Below are 17,658 nucleotides of genomic sequence, written 5' to 3' on the forward strand. Positions count from 1 at the left end.
CTTGGACCAGCAGATGACATCGCGGCTGGTATAGATCACTTACCCCAGTGTGATTTGGACCAGCTTGGATCATTTATGATTCATCAAAGTCCCATCAGACCCCAGCATATTCTAAGACCACATAATAAAGAATAATGGGATTAAAAATCTGAATTTCATCGCAAGACCTCCATGGCAGATTAGTAATGTTGTGATTGGTTTGGGGGAAACCAAGAATGAGGAGAGCTAACTGTGAACACTCCTCCAAGAAACCCAATGTAGAGAGCGCACTGAGTCATGTGTTTCAGCCAGGCTGTGCAGCCACATTCTGAAGCCCTGTCACCATTTTTAATCTAAAAGCATTGGCTAAAATTAAACCTAAATAATTCCACACCATTTCTTTACCTGGAAGTCTCAGCTAAGCCTGCATTTCTCAGAGCCTCTAATGGTTTCTGACATTCTAAACTGAAATGGCAAGAACACAGCCAGGTGTGTGTTTGGTTTCTAAGCCCTCTCCCCTTTTAGTAGTTGTATTTTTAAGGAAAGCTGCACTTCTTTTAGCAAGAAGCTGCTTCTAAAGCACTAAGACTGCAGTGATTCTCCAGGACTCCTCAGAGCTGTGAAATGTCACTTTGCAATTGAGCTTTTTAATAAGCATAAAAAGGGAAGACATGCGGGGGTGGGGGGGGGGAGAACATGGAAGACAGATGCCTGGCCGAGGTAACTGGCCAAGGTAATGAAGCCCTGATGTTCTCCCCACCATGCAAAAGCCTTTAGATCCAGCTTTCTCATCCTTCCTAGAAAATATACTGTTGTTCAATTTATGAATTCGAACAAATTTCTTACCTACCTCAAGTCTGGGTGAAAGCTTCTGCCAGACCCTCCAAGCCTGTCAGTTGCCCCTGTTCACTTTCTGCCTGCGTCTGGCTTCTAAGAATGAAAGCAGGACTGCAGACAGCCAAAGCATCTTCTGGAAATCCGTCTCCAAATCTGGACCCCTTCCTGAAACCAGCGGCAGCAGCAGCGGGCTCAAGCCTGAGCTGCTCTGCATTTGCTCATGGAAGCAGCACTGCTGGATCGAGACCCTCCTGGGATCCACCAGGCAAGGAAAAAGTGTGACTTCTCCCTTGCCTGCAGATCCGATCGCCTTCCTGAGAACCCCAGTTTCGTCTTAACTCCCCTTCTTCGCGACAATCTGCAGGAAGTCACAGACCCCAGCTTCAGCGTCACCAACTGATCCTGAGCCAGACCTCGAGGCGACCAGTCAGCTGGTCGCAGATCCCAATGCACTGAACCAGGAAATGTGCAGCTCCGCCAAAAAATAATAATAACTGCCGCTGGAGCTGCTGGTGGTGCCGAAGTCGCTGTTGCAGTGCCCGCATCCTCCGCATGCTAATGAAACCGTGACGTCAGCAAGTCAGTCGCTCAGGCATCTGGACGTCCCGTCCCCTCTGCCCAGCTCAGAGATTTATTTACATGTAAATTAGCCTCGCCTTCCAAATCAATAATCCCCAGGCCAGGAAGAGGGGAGGAAAGCCTTCGCTGGATGCAAAGGCCCTAGCTATGCAAAATATCACATTTAAGAAGGAGTCCAAAAATATCACATATAAGAAGAGAGGCTTTAAAGATACATGCCTTTTTTTTTTCCCTTTTCGTTTTAGAGGCTGTGCTCTTATGTGCGGGGGATCAGATCTGGGCACTGTTTTCGACCTGAACGCCTGTTTTAGATTATATGCTACACCAACCCAGGCATGGAATCGGAGCTCTTTTTTTTTTTCCTTCCCCGAAACTGTGTGGTGCCCTACAATGCCTCTACTTTTTTTCTTTTTCTCTCTCCAACTTTCATTTGAGGGTATTTGCTGGCTTGGGACTATATATTCTTTGCACTTTTGTGCACCCCCAAGATAAAATACAAGTGACTGCCTTCTTCATGTGCTTGGGTGTTGAATTTTAGCCTCCCCTTCTATCAATTCCTTACCCCAGCTCCAAGTAAACATGAGAGATGTCAAAGCATAAACCTGCCCAGGGCATTCTGTGGCCCATGGACCCTTAGAAAGCACTGCTTCCATCTCTCCATTTTCCAGTTTAGGAAACTGAGGATTTGAGTAGGAAGGGATTTTTTCCAAGGTCACACAGGGATTTCAGAAAGGATGGGCCAGACCCACATTTCCTGGACCTCAGTCTGGAGCTTTGTTAAACACCTTTGGGTCTCTAATTCCATCTTTCTGCACCAACAAAGAGGACTAGCCAGGAGTTCCTATCATGGCTCAGCGATAACAAACCCAACTAGTATCCATGAGGATGAGGGTTCGATCCCTGGCCTCGCTCAGTAGGGTTAAGGATCCAGTGTTGCCATGAGCTGTGGGTTGCAGCCTCGGCTTGGATCTTGCATTGCTGTGGTTGTGGTATAGGCCGGCAGCTGTAGTTTCAGTTGGACCTCGAGCCTGGGAACTTCCATATGCCGTAACTACAGCCCTAAAAACCAAAAAAAACAAAAAAACAAAAAATAAAAAAAAAGAGGCCTAACCAAGCAATCAGGAAGCAAGAACTCTCTATTAGGTAAACCTGAGTTCAAATTCTGGCTTGGTTTCTTGCCAGGGAAGTGACCCTGGACAAGTCCCTTTAACTTCTGGACTCTTCTATTTCTTCATTGGTACCAACCCTTCATTTAATAAATATTTTCTGTGTATTGACTCTGTGCCAGGAGCTGTTCTCAGGACTAGGCTTAAACAGAGTGTTTGCTCTGTGCTCTAGTGCAGTGAAATAAAAATACTGAGTGGAACTGTGGTGAGGATTGATATAATACCCATAACGGTAAATAACAGCTATTTCTGATATTTTGGATGCAGTTGGAAAAATTCACTAAGGTTTTCCTTCCACTAGGACAGCAATTGTGTCTGTCCTATGAGTATTTCTGTGGTCATCTTTTCTTGTTTAAAAATCAATTGTTCTTTCAATGCTGCCTATGTAGTATGCTGAGCCAGAGAGAGGCCAGGACAAGCCATATTCTGGACTCTGGGCCTGTGATAAGGAAACATTGTGGGTTCCTCAGGTGGAGGGTCAGGGATGGGCTGGGGAGGCTGGGGGAGGGGTTTGCCTCATCACACACAGAAGTATCCCCAAGAACAAAGCAGTCAGCACGGCTCCTTGCCCACCCTCCCCTGCCTGAAGAACCCACCCGGATGAGCTCTGCCCTTCCAGCTGGAGTTCCTGAAGCTTCAAATGAATTTCTTTGTTGGATGTGGAGAAGTTAAATTATGCCTTTTGTTATACATAATTGTATTAATAATGCTTAATAACTTCTTTCAAACTGCTTCTCTCTGGTTCACAGAAGCCCTTTCGTGGTGAAAATCATGGGACCTAGAAAAATGTTTTACTAATAAAAACTGAATACATGCGCGAATGAGTCATACCCGGCTTTAGGTCTTCATCATGCAGAATTCAGATCATGTGGGGAAGTGGACGGTCCCCCTAGACCTCAATATCCTTCAAGACGGAGATTACCGAATATACCAGTTGGGGCCCTCCAGTGGCCATGTGGCCACGCCCAAGTCATTTCAACTTCCTATGCATGTTTCTTCATCTGCAGATGCACCCACCGCTCTCTGTTGTATTCGGCACGATCGCAGAAGAACTATTAAGGAGTATTTCACAAGTGATAGACAGGGTGGCAACGAAGGGGAAAGCTGGAACAAAGGGAGTGAAGAGATTCACCTTCACCTGGAGTAGATCTGATACATCACCATCCCCTTCATAAGAGGGGACAATGTAACATGGGGTCTGGAACGGAGTACCTGGGGTCAGACCCTGGCCAGGACACTTGCTAACTCTCTGACTTGGGGCCTGAGGTTCTCATCTATAACAAGAAGGACAATAATAATGCCTAGCTTGCAGGGCTGATTTGAGGAGCAAATGATCCTCAGTAGGAAGTGCTTAGCACTGAACCTAGAACGCAGCAAACATTCAACCAATGTTAGCCACTGGTAGCAGAAGTGATGACCTTTTACTATTCACAGGGGGTGCTGATTAGTTAATGACCAATGTTCAAAAGGAAGGAGGAAGTGGGTACATAAAAGACTGCCAAGTCATTCCCATTCCCTAAAAGTGTCACCTCATGTTGGTGAGCTGCTGACACATTCTTCCTCCAGGAAGCAACACAGATATTTTTCAATGGCTATGAAACTGGGAAGCAAGAAAAATGACCAAGAAGCCCCAGGGGTCTCTTTCTCTGAAGCTGCACAATAATGTGAAGCAACTGTATTTCTGGGACCATGGGTCCTTCATCCATTCATGCTTGTCCATTCACTCCTTAGATGAGCTCCCCATTGTTAGTCACTATGGTAGGGCTTAGGGACATCATGGTGACCAAGAAAGACATGAGTCCTGCCTTTAAAAAGCTTACACATGAGAGGGGAAGACAAGTAAGCAAGCACTTATAGAGTGGAGGGTGATGCATGTTATGATAGGCACGTGCAGAGTTCTTGAAGGTAGAACTGCAGTTAAGAGGGGGGATGGTGCAAAAGCACATCACCAACATCCTTTGACAGCATGTGCTCTGTGACTGCAGCTGAAAGGTGGGGAGACTGCAGATAAGCACACCACTTGCCCTGATAACTGAAATCACAAAATCCATGGATCGATAAGTCCATGTGACCCATTATTTTTACCCTGGAGACTGTTCTATTCTGGATTTTTTGAAAATATGCTGTTAGGAATTAGGCAAGGTGAGGCAATAGCTACTTTGGGCATTTCAGAGATCTGGGAAATAGAGACAAAACTCACACTTTATATATATATATATACATACACACAACAGAGGGAAACAGCACATTCATGACAGCAAACTTCTTAGGGGTGGGGGAAGGGAGAAGAGGCAATGCCTATAAGACCTTTAGAATCTTCTATTTAAAGAGCACAAAGTGATTTTTACATTAATGACCATAATTGAATATAGTACATAGGAAGAGAGACAAGGAAGACAAGATTGATGGAGGTTGAGGTGATCTGAAATCAGGGAGAGTATGATGTGAATCAAATTGAAGGTCAAAAAGTTTTTTTTTTTTTTTGGAATGTAAAAACAAGGTTATAGAGGAGAGAGCCTTACTGAGCATAACACAAAATCGAGAGGCCATAAATGAAAAGTGCTAAAAGGGCCAAGGTCAAATTTTAGCTGGTAGAGAGGGTGCTGCAGGTGGAGGAAGTGCACAAATCTGAGGGAGCAGTGTTAGCGAGAGGGCAGAAATAAAAGAGTCCTCTGCATGAGCCCAAGACAGTGGAGCAGCACTGACAAGACACTGGCAGGTAATGACAAAGAGGCCGCTTCATACATGCGAGAAAATCAAATCATCTTTCCATTCCAGCCAGCATTAGTCAAAATCTTGTTAGGGGATTATGTGGAAAGGGTAATCAAATCACTGCTGGTGAGCTTACAGATGAGCAGGTAAATGATGACAGGGACCGTGGCCTCCTAGAAGAAAGGCTTTAATGAGGACAGTCATAATGAGCCGGTTTTACCTCCATTTTCATAGGTGTAAAATCAGAAGGGATGACTGAAAAAGGGACTTCCCTTGGACCTAAGGAAGACTTTTGAATCTGGAGATGGTAAGAACTGGCCTGGGTCACTCAGAGCAATGGCAACATCTTACTCTTAGTGTTTTACAAAGATCAGGATGGCACCGGTCCTGGCTGCTTTAGATTAGTATCTTCCAGTCCTGCTATTGCAAAATCCTAACTACTATAAGGGATGGTACCGAAGTTCCAACCCACTTACCCAATGCAAGTCTAAAGCTCATTTAAGTTTATTTTATTACAAGAGTTAAGTGTGTATAATTAATATATATACACGAACTATAAATATATATTTTTAAAGAATATATTCTTTAGGAGTTCCTGTCATGGCTCAGTGGTTAACGAATCCGACCAGGAACCACGAAGTTGCGGGTTCGATCCCTGGCCTTACTCAGTGGGTTAAGGATCCGGCGTTGCCATGAGCTGTGATGTAGGTCGAAGACGCGGCTCTCAGATCCCACGTTGCTGTGGCTCTGGCGTGGGCCGACGGCTACAGCTCCGATTTGACCCCTAGCCTGGGAACCTCCAAATACCACAGGAGCAGCCCAAGAAATGGCAAAAAGACAAAAAAAAAAAAAGAGAGAATATACTCTTTAAAACTTTATATTATGTATACGTGTGTGTGTGTGTGTGTGTGTGTGTATAAACACATGAACCCCTCCAGAGAGAGAGAGAGAGACAGAGATTAATTTATCTATTTTTAAATAACCTACTGAAGAGTGATTCTCTGACATTTAAGACTTCAAAACCTAGTAAATTTTTCAAAATGAGGGAGAGGAGGCTGACAAAGCACTGTTATACTAGTTGGGATGGGCTAGGCCATTAAGCAGTAACAATCATAGATCTCAGTGATTTAACACAAGGAAAACTGACTGCTCACTCACGCAAAATTGGCTGGAGGCCCAGAGCCTCTCCAAGCTTCTCCATTCCAAGCAGTGACTCAGGGATCTAGTCGGCTTCTTTCTTGTGTATCTGTGATCTTAACATGTAATTTCTGGGTTACAGCAACAGAAGAGAGAACTGGAGAGGCTTTTAGGTGCCTCAGCTTGGAGGTAAATGACATCACTTCTATTGGTCACACTTGTCCCAAGGCCCCACCCAACTGCAAGAGGGCTGGGGAGTGTATACCCAGAAGAAGAGGAAAAACAGATCAGGAGCCCTGGCAACGCCTACCACAGCTGTCAATTTTTATTCTTGCCATGTAAATTCATGTTTCAAAAATAACACAATCTTCCAAACCCACAATGTCTTAAAACAAAGGAAGGTTCAACATCAAAGAAATAATAATAGTCCTAAATGAATACTAGAGATCAAAGGTGCCATCTGTTTTGCCCCAAGAGAGAGAAAAGAAGGAAAATATTCTAGATTTTTATTAACTTCTAAGCAACATCTCACCCACATAAACACAAAGAAAATAAATGAAACTTGCGCAGCTTCTATACTGCAGGTAAGATCAGTAAGGCAACCAAAGGCAGAGCTGTCTTCATAATAGAAATGCTCCAAAGAGATTCTACTCAAGAGATTCTAATCTGCCTCTGTAACAGATGGTGCATCATCCTCAAATGAAGAGCCCAAGAGAAAGACCAGAATTCAAATCCAAATGTATTACGTCCTAGCCGCATAACCTTGGTAATTAACAGCCAATCACCTTTTCTAAACCTCAGTTGCTCCCCCTATAGAATGGGCACATCTATCCCACCAAAGTTTGGGTAGGATTAGATGAGTGACTTTAAATACTTTGCAGAGTACCTCACATACGATAAAATATATTATCGTAGCACATACTATTCCCACTTGGTTTTCACAGAAGGGAGCAAGAAGAAAAGGTACAACCATAAATGATTAAATTGTTCATAATAAACACAAGGATGACCCTCCTGCTAATAGCACCCCTTCTTTCACATCTGTTTATATAAGATTCCATTATCATAAATGCTTCTCAGGCCATGAACACTTCTCTGTATCTTGTGAAAGATAACCTGACACACTTTAAATCCAAAAAAAGAGGCCTTCCTTTTCCTTCTTTTCTACATCTGAGGAATCAGACTCATTTCATACATTTTAATTATTCTTGATCCCAATAATAGAATGCACAAGATTTTAACACAGCCTTTTATCCTCTTTTAATTACATTAATTAAAAGGAGAAATATGGACAAGCAAGTGTGGGCACATAAAAATGAAAGGCGGCTGAAGATTTTGCTCTCTTCCCCCATAAAATTAAAAACCGCGTCAGTGAGTGCTCACCATCACACAGTTCTATGAAAATACTGTTAAAGTGACATGATGGCCTAACAAACATTACTTCTGTCTCAGATAAAGAAAGCTCTACTTATTACAGCAGGTTTTTGAACTACTAATTTTCATTAGGTAGCAGAGAAAAACAAAACAAAACAAAACAAAACAACCCCTGCATTTTCTCTATGTAAAGAACCAGGAAAACAAGCCAGGATGGCACAGGGATGCTTTGGTGTTTGAGCACTTTATAAATGCACTGAAGCTCCTGCATGTTTCTTTTAGAGACAATGCTAGAAAAACGGAGGATACCTTGGGAAAAAAATTGAAAAAAAGACTCTGCCTCATAAAATAGCAAACTGGCAACAGAGATCTGTCTCAGAAAAATCTTCCAGAACACAAATTTTCACAGATATACAAAATGAGATGGTTTTTTCTTTTTCCTCAAGAAATGGGAAGAACTTACACCCGAGGTGTTTTACACACTTTATCTCATTTAGTCCACACTGTAATCCCAGAGCATAGCTCTGTTTATTCCCTGTTGTATAGATGAAGACTCTAAGGTTCAAAGGGGATAAAAGAATGACACATGTATCCACAGCTGAGATTTGGTCCTGGGTCTGATTACCATATCCATATTTCTTCCTCTAATTCAAAGGCTCTTAGCCATCCTCTTGAAAACCAGGTGTGTTTGAATCAGATTGGAAAATATTAGGTATAACTTATTACTAAAAATAAAGTAAAATGCACAAGGTTCCCTGGTCGTCCAGATTAGATGGATTCCTTTGTACAAAATGCACAGTACTGCCATCTTGACGTGTGTCCTTTCCTTTAGAACTTGTCCCCTATTGCATAGTTTCTACAGCCTTGGTTAGCGGTCCTGATCTATCCATGCTCAATGTTAATGATTACTTAACATCTCCCTAACTTGACTGTGTACCTCTGAGGGCCTTGTCTGGCACACCACTCTATTCCAAGCATCTAGCAGACTGCCCAGTGACCTAATGTCTAATGAACATTTGCTGAATGAGTCAAAAGTTTGACAATGATTTTTCTTATCTAGAAATTAGAAGGAATTCAGGATTATTCCTGTTAAGAACCTCTCTCTGCTCCTGGCTATTCCAACATGATTTTGTGAGTGGGAAAGGAAAGGATGGAATTAACCTCTCTGACTCTTTAAGTTTAGCTTCAAGGATGTCACATTCTCCTGGTTTCCCTCCTCCGCTCTGGCTATTCTTCCTCAGTCTCTTTTGTTGATTTTTCCTCATGGCCTTGACAGCTAAACATTGGAGTACATTGGGGCTCAGTCCTGGGTCCTCTACTCTTCTCTGCCTATATTCATTTCTTTGATCTGGCCCAGGGTTTTAAATACTACCTCCTGTGACAACTCCAAGCCACATTTACTCCATGAACTCAAAGCTTATTACACACTCACCTGCCTATGTCACATCTACCCTTGGAGTTCTGAAAGGCTTCTCAAATTTAACAAGTCCAGATCTCAGTTCTTTTTTTTTAAATTTTTTATTATTTTTTTATTTTTTAGGGCCACACCCGTGGCATATAGAAGTTCCAAGACTAGGAGTCGAATTGGAGCTGTAGCTGCAGGCCTAGGCCTCAGCCACAGCAACGCAGGATCCAAGCTGTGTCTGTAGTCTACACCACAGCTCAGGGCAACACTGGATCCTTAACCCACTGAGTGAGGCCAGTGATCAAACACATATCCTCATGGATACTAGTAGGATGTATTATCACTGAGCGACAATGGGAACTCCCAGATCTCAGTTCTTAATACCTCCCACAAATCTGCTCCATCTGCAATATTCATTATCTCAGTTAATGGCAACTTCATCTTTCCTGGTTTAGAACACTTTCGAGTCACTCTTCACCCTGTTCGTCATTTTGCCCTTAACATACAATCCAACTACACTACACTAGCAAATTACATTAGCCAAATTCAACCTGCTTTTTATTTTGGTAAATACAGTTTTAGTGGAGCACAATCCTACCCATTCATTTATTATCTACAGCTACATTCATGTTTCAACAGAAAGGAGACTGTATGATCTGCAAAGCCTAACATATTTACTATCTGAACCCTTCCATAGAATATTTTATAACCCTTGACTGGTCCAGTTGGCTCTACCTTCAAAATAAAGGCAGAATCTAACGTCGCTCCACCACCTCCACTATTCTCACCCTGCTCTAAGCCATCCCCATCTTCCTCCTGGATGAAAGCCTCCACCAACTCTCACCTCTACATGCTCTACTCTTGTTCTCCTTCAGTCTATTCACAAAACTGCAACCACAGTGATGTTCTGAAAAGCAGCATTAGTGCATGTCACACTTTCATTCACAACCCATCAATGCTGCTCATCTCACGGTAAGGTCCTTGAGATCTATGCCCTGTGATTTCTCTGACACCATCTCCTACAACTCTCCACCCTGCTGTCACTCAATCACTGGTCCCCAAACACACCAGGGCCATGGCTGCCTCCAGGTCTTTGCACCTGCTCTTCCTTCTGTCTGAAATGTTCCTCCTGCAGATGGTAGCCTGGCTCACTCTCTCATCTTCTCAAGTCTTAAAAAAAAAAAACCTCATCTAAGTGAAACTTACCTTCCTATCCAAGAGTGTTCTCCCTCCCGTCTTTCTAATACTGCCAAACCTTTCCCTTACTTTTTCTCCTTAGCGCTTAGTGCTCCTAAAATCAGTTTCACTGAGGTAACAATTTACAAACAACACAGTTCACCCACTTAAAAGTATACAATTAAAAAAGTTTAGTATATTCACAGAATTGTGCAACCATTATCACTATCTAATTTTAGAGCATTTTTACCAACCCCTAAAGAAACTCCTTAGCAAGTAGTAATCACTCTCCATTGTCCCACTGTTCCAGCCCTAGGCAAACATTAATTTACTTTGGTCTCTACAAATTTAGCTGGTCTGAACATTTCATATAAATGGAATCACAGAATATGTGACCCTTGGTAACTGGCTTATTTCATTCAGTGTTACATTTTCAAAGTTCATCCACTTTGCAGCTTGGACCAGAGCTTCATTCTTTTTTTATTGCTAAATAATATTACATTGCATAGATACACATTTTATTCGTCCATGCATCAACTGATGAACATTTAGGTTGTTTCTACTTTTTGGCTATTATCAATAATGCTATCACTAATATCTGTGTACATCTGTGAAGATGTTGTGAGGATGTATGTTTTCATTTTTCCTGAGTACATATCTAGGAATTGAAATGCTGGGTCATGTGGTAACTCCATTTAGCCTTTTAAGGAAATATCAAAGTCTCTGCCAAGACTGCAAAATCAGCCGTTAATCATACTGGGGTTCTCTTGTATGTTTTTTTCCTTGCTGCTTTCAAGATTTTCTCTTTGTCTTTCAACATTTTGACTATGTGTGTCTCAGTGTGGCTATCTCTGGGTTTACATGGAATGTATTAGCTTACTAGATGTGTAGACTAATATTGCACATCAGATTTGGCAAGTTTTCTACCATTACTTTTTCAATATTTTTTTTTTTGCTCCCTTTCTCTCTCTTCTCCTTAAGCTGGTCCCACTACACATAAGTCGGTATACTTAATTAAATCTCACATTTCTCAAAGGTTTTATTTTTCCTCATTCCTTTTCCTCACTGTTCTTCAGATTGCACACTCTTTTACGGATTTACCTTTAATTTTTCAGATTCTTTCTTCTTCCAGATTAAATCTACTAGTGAAGTTTTCATTTCAATTATACTTAACTCTAAAATTTCCATTTTAAAAAATAATTTATCTTTATTCATATTCTCTATTTGATGAGACTTTCCTTTAATTCTTTAGAAAGCATCCTATAGCTCTTAACCTATTTTTTTCATAGTTTCTTTGGGAAATCCTGCATTTAGGTCCCCACACAATTTCTTCTGCCTCCTTTTTCCTATGTATGGGTCATACTTTTTTTTTCATGACCCATGATATGTTTTTGAGAACTGAACATTTCAGATGACACATTGTAGTAATTCTGGGTGCTGACTCCCTCATCCCTTTTCTGTAGCCTGCTGCTGTTTGCTTATTTGTTGAGTGACTGGCTAGACAAGGTGAGTGAAGTCTATTCTTCTTGCAGTGTGTAGCCTCTGATGTTGCTCCACAGAAGGCAGGAGCAAGGTCTCCTGGAGCACTTGGCTGGTCGATATTTATCGGTATCACACCCAGCTATTAGCCTCCACTAATTGCCAGCCGATTGTTCTATTGTTTTCAACAATACCCTGAGGCATAAATTGCTCCACAGTCTGATTTGACTAAAGCAGGGCTCCTTTGCAGGGGCAGGGTGTTGCCAGTCTTTGAGGTTGTCCCTTCCAAGGGGAAACCACAGCCCTAGACTGAGATCTAGGTGGAGATCTAGGTGTGAGATCTTCTTAGCTGTACATTTCCTGAGTTTCTGTCACACTAGTCTATACCGGGGGTAGCAGGGGAGATGACTAGATCATGTCACACACTCTCTATTCTTACCAAGATTTGGTAGAGTTTCTTGAATAGCAAGTTCTCCATTTGCTGCATACCCTGGGGAAAATTTTTGAAACCATAAATGCTTGCTTTTTTACATAAATAATTTTCAGCAGTCAAACAACTGATTCCCTGGTTAAATTAAAGGCTCTGTCATGCTTCTCACACTGCCGTTTTGAAGATAATGTCTAGCACCTAGCACTCTTAAATCACTATATGTTTACTTCTTCATGGTATGATATGGTCTGATTTCCTATGAAACCCTAGAATGTAAACTCCATGTTAGACAGGGGGCAGAATTCATATCAGTTTCCCTCAGGAACCTAACCTCAAAGCCTAAAACAGTGCCTGGCACACAGCAGGCCTTCAATGAATAAGGGTTGAAAAGGAGTTCCCATTGTGGCTCAGTGGGTTAAGGACCTGACATAGTCTCCATGAGGATGTGTGTTTGATCCCTGGCCTCGCTCAATGGGTTAAAGGATCCAGCAATGCTGCAAGCTGCAGTGTGGGTTGCAGATGCAGCTCAGATCTGGTGTTACCAAAGCTATGGTGTAGGCCTCAGCTGCAGCTCTGATTCTACCCCTAGCCTGGGAACTACTATATGCTGTAGATGTGGCCATAAAAAGAAAAGAAAAAATATGGGTTGAATGAATGGAGTGCCCGTGAACCACAGCCTACCCTATGTATGCCACAGCTGATCAGAAACTGCCATGGCTGATAATCCATTCATGGCTGTGACAATTATGAATAACTACAGTCCTATATTTCCGCATAACATTTTTGTGCAATTTCCTCAGAAGCTGATCACAGCCCTGGGAGACTGTGACACCTTTGACAGTTATCAGGCAGATGATTGATAGGGAAGAAAGAATGAGAAGCAGAGCTATGGCATACATATCCCTCAACCCTTGGTGCTGAATTCCACCTCTGCTCCTTTTCATCTTAAATATTCTTTAACATCTATAAATAGCTTGCTTATAAAAGGCATCTAATTTATCTTGGTTTGAGAGAAAGTCCTGCTATGATGGAACTAGTCCTGGAAATGGAATCAAGAAGCGTGTGTTTGAGTCTGGGCTCTGGTTCCTATAGTCTGTGTGCTACTAGGCAAGTTACTTAAACTCTCTGGTTCTTCAGAAGCCTCCTCTGAAAAATGTGAAATCATGGTGAGAATTTCTTGTATTATCTTTTCTTATTATATGAATTCAAACAATCTCTGCTAGGCATTTCGCACAGTGTCAGATGCACCAGGAACCACCCAATAAATGTTAGGCACTATTATTATTAACTGTAAAACAGAAATCAGAGGCCTGCCCAGCCATCACACTGAAATGGTCTGTGCATTTAATGAGAGAGCAGCTAGGAAGGTAGATTGTGCGTGTGATATATTACGCAAAATTACCTTCTTAGAGCCACAGAACTAAGTCTTCCTGGCCTGCTGAGCTGAGAAAATGCCTCACCAGTGTTTGCTTGTGTCCTAATCCATCATTCTCCTCCCCAGGGCCTATGCTCCCATTCCTCAACCCCCAGGCTAAATTAGGCCCTGGAGCAGAACCTCGGAACCCTGCCCTAAGACTCACCTTCCCTCAGGCAGGAAGTTTCTGGGACAAGGTTGTCCCTTGGAATACTGTCTGCCAGCCACCATCTTGCTCAGCAGAGGACCAGGCCAAAGCAGAGTCCTTTTTTTTTTTTTTTTTGTATCAGAGCTTGAACTGCAGCTGAAACAAGCAGTGGGAGAGGTTTACTTATACACCACAATATGCTTCCCTTCAGAGGAGTGGATACCATTTGGTCTAACATGTGGCCTAACATGTGGAAGTCTGAACCACCAGGGGGGCCAGTGTCTGGAGGAGAGGGACATGTTCCTGATGGCCTGAAAGGGGCGCACACTGGGGGGGCAGGGGCGGGGGGCTCTGGATAACAGGTGCTCTGCCAGGTGGCACAGGTCCAAGGGCAAACCCTGACTCTGCACCTTATTATCAGCTGTGTGCAGTGGGACAAGTTACTCTCTCTCTCTGAGCCTCCTCCAACAGTCTCTGCCTCACAGACTTTCTGGCTTACGTGAGATAATACTGACAATATTGCCAAGCACATGGCAGGTTCTTAAAAAACGTTCATTGAGTCTGAGTGTAAATGTGCCCAGTCAGGATGGTGAGGCATCACCCCACGCCCTCCGACTGGAGTGCCCGTCAGCACACACTGCGTTCTGCACACAATGAGGCCTGCAGAGCCCCTGACAGCCAGGGCGGTTTGCCTGCTGCCTGGCTTATTCGTCTTGCTCCCCATGACACCAGCGCCAGCGGGAACCCTGCTGGTGTGTCTGCAGGGTCACCAGGGGCCAGGCCCAGATGGATGTCAGGGCAGGCTGCTGAGGTGAATTATTTAGCACCCCTGCTCCGAGGTAGCAGCCCCTGATTCATCAGGCAGGAACCACATTCCTCTTCCCTTAAATGGCACATGCAGAGCCTGGCTGCGGGCTGAAGCTGGAAGGAGCCTCACTGCTCAGCTCATCACAGCTGCGGTGGCTGCGGAAGGAAGGGCTGTTAGGAGCTCAGCCAGAAAGAAGACACACAGAAGGGGTTCGGCGAGCTTCGAGGAGGGGAGCCATGTTACTGGCAACCGGAAATATCAAGAATGAAAGAAGGTTATAGTCTATCCGTGGCTGAAAACAGCTGTCCGGAGAAAACTGGGATGTTTCTTGGCGGGATCCTTTGGCAGAACCCAAACACAGCCACCGGGTACTACCCACAGGCATTCCAAAGGCCTTTCATCCTTCGGGACTGCCAAGGTAACTATTCTCAGGAGCGCCTAGCCACAGAGACAGCAGTGGAGAGATTTATAAGCCAGATTTACAGGTAACATTTACTACATACACATCTCATCTAACCCTCCTGACAAGCCTTCAAGGTTCTAGCAATAGTTGTTTATCACAGATAAAGAAACTGAGGCTTGGAGAAATCAAAATAGCTGTGAACTGCATGCAGGCTCTTCACCTAACTTCGGAGCTGATTTGCTTTTTCTTCTGTCTATTGCTATTCTTAAAATCTGGAGTTCCCGTTGTCAAGAACAGTGGGTTCTCAGTGGGTTAAGAACCTGACATAGAGTACTGTGAAGATGTGGGTTAGGTCCCCGGCCCCGCTCAGCGGGTTAAGGATCCAGGGTTGCCGCAAACTTCGGCATAGGTTGCAGATGATCCTCGGATTTGGTGTTGCTTTGGCTGGCCCGTAAGCCAGCAACTGCTGCTCCAATTTGACCCCTGTGCCACAGGTGAAGCCATAAAAAGAAAAAAAGAAAATTTGCATTTAGCCAACTGAATTTTGTCTTCTCATTCCCTCTAGTCTAGGCACAGGTTGATGTGGCTATGAGGGACCCTTGGGTTGGGCCAGTTATGGGTGGATGCTCTCATCCCCCTAGGAGACTGACCCGATCAAGAAGACCAGCTGGGAAAACAAGGCTTTCCAGGACTGAAGGGCAGGTTCCTGTGCCTGTCACAAGTGCAGGGTTGCAGACTATGGCCCCTCTTGATGGTGACAAGGGAAATACAGGCAGACTTTGGCAATATTTCAGATGTGGTTCCAGACCACCATAATAAAGTGAATAATATAGTAAGGTGAGTCACACGAATGTGCTGGGTTCCCAGTGCATACAAAAATTATGTTTACAATATATCATAGTCTATTAAATGAGCAATAGTATTATGTCTAAAAACTTGTACACAGCTTAATTAAACGATACTTACTGCTAAAAAATGCTATCATCTGCACCTTCAGTGAATCCTAATCCTAATCTTTTTGCAATAGTAACACCGAAAACACTGTAACAGGTATTTATTAAAAAACAGTTCTGCAAAGCCCAACAAAGTGAAGGGCAAGAAAATGAGGTCCGCCTGTATTGAGCACTTCAATATAGTTGGAGCCTCTTTTCAGGCCAACGGAGTTGGGCCTGGATGAATCCCAAGGGATATTCTTCTAACTCAGGAAACATCGCAAATCCGTGGGACTCTGAGGACCCAGAGAATTCCTCACGTCCCTGTGCGGGCCATGCAGTGCCTCAGTGAGTATGTGCTAGGCCTTCTACAGAATTCATTCCTCTCCCTTGGCCAACCCCTCTCCCCTGGTCACCAGCCTGATAGAGTCGGCGCACGGAGGCCTCCCCACAGCATGATGCTGGGTTCTTGGGCCTCAGTGTGTGATCCTGGAGTAAGAATATTAGCTTCCACAGGGAACATGTTGACCGGGCAGAGTCTCAGTCTCCACCTAGACCTACTGAATCTGGAGGTGGAGCTGATCATCCTAGTTTTTAGCAAGCCCTGCAGATTCAAGTTTGAGACCCAGTGGTCGAAGTAATGGCCATGAACTGCTACTAAGAGCCAAAAAAGAGCAGAGGGAGTGAGCATGGGCCTGAGACAGGAAGGGTCTCTGAGGGACCCAAAACGGCAAGCTGGAATCCAGGAGATGGAGTTCAGCCCACGGAAGTGTGTTATTGGGTCTACACTAGAGGCTGGGAAACTGCAAAGGGCCAAGCAATATCTAGGTTAGGTTTTAAAAATCATATGATCTCTGACTCTGGTACAGCTATTCAACTCTGCTGCTATAGTGTGAAAACTAAGAGGCAATCTGTAAGCAGGTGGGCACGGCAAATCCCAATCAAGCTTTCTCAAAACAGGTGCTGGGCCAGATTTGACCTTTACGTTGTGCTCTGCCAAGCCTACATCTGCAAAACAACTTCTCTTAAAAAGAAAGCAAAACAAAAGAAACCAAAAAAAAAAAAAAAAACCCTCAGAAGATCTGGCCATGCTACGCTTCAAGAGGCAGCAATCAGCTGGAGCTGAAGGGGCAGCCCTCTTCCCTGATGACAGTGATCACAGATTTTCTTCCAAATACCAGGGCAGAGTCATTCATACTTACTATCCTGCTCTTTTTCTCCCCATCCACTTATACTGACATAAATGTGCATCTGTAGATACACATGCATATGTACATATATATGTATATGCATGTATGCACATTTTAACACCCACCAGCTTTCAGAAGTTCCTATTACAGAGATGTCCTCACACCTCAGTTATGTCCAAGGGCTTTAACACGACAATGGAAAGAAGCCTGGTTCAGAATTCTGGGTTGCGGGCTCCAGCCCTTGATCTGACCTTGGAGCTTTAACTTGAGCAAGGTTGTGACACTCTCACATGGTCCACTTGTGCTCAAGTGCAGAAACTACCCCTTCCCTCTTCCTTCTTCTCTGGGATGCTGTGAGAACAAGCTGGCAGTACCACCTGGGAAAGTAGCATAAAATGACCTGAATGTCAGCCCCCGAAATCATGCCTTCGGGGTTGGCCAAGCAGGAGAAAAGTTATTGTCCTATTTTTCTCCTACATCAGGTGTCTA

General features: G+C 43.7%; 1 protein-coding gene across 3 annotated transcripts in view; it reads right to left on the reverse strand.

Moving 5' to 3' along the window:
• The window catches only part of PRICKLE2 (prickle planar cell polarity protein 2), a 349,250-nt gene that overhangs the window by 120,829 nt on the left and 210,763 nt on the right, over window positions 1-17,658 (reverse strand). The window contains exon 1 of one of the 3 annotated variants that reach the window (XM_047778617.1): window positions 830-1,304. The exons of the other annotated variants lie outside the window; for them this stretch is intronic. The gene's annotated coding sequence lies outside the window, so the exon portion shown is untranslated. Of the gene's footprint in view, window positions 1-829; window positions 1,305-17,658 lie in introns of those variants that run through there. 3 annotated transcript variants of the gene reach the window in all.

Source organism: Phacochoerus africanus, chromosome 1, assembly GCF_016906955.1.
Source record: "Phacochoerus africanus isolate WHEZ1 chromosome 1, ROS_Pafr_v1, whole genome shotgun sequence".
Taxonomy (NCBI): domain Eukaryota; kingdom Metazoa; phylum Chordata; class Mammalia; order Artiodactyla; family Suidae; genus Phacochoerus; species Phacochoerus africanus.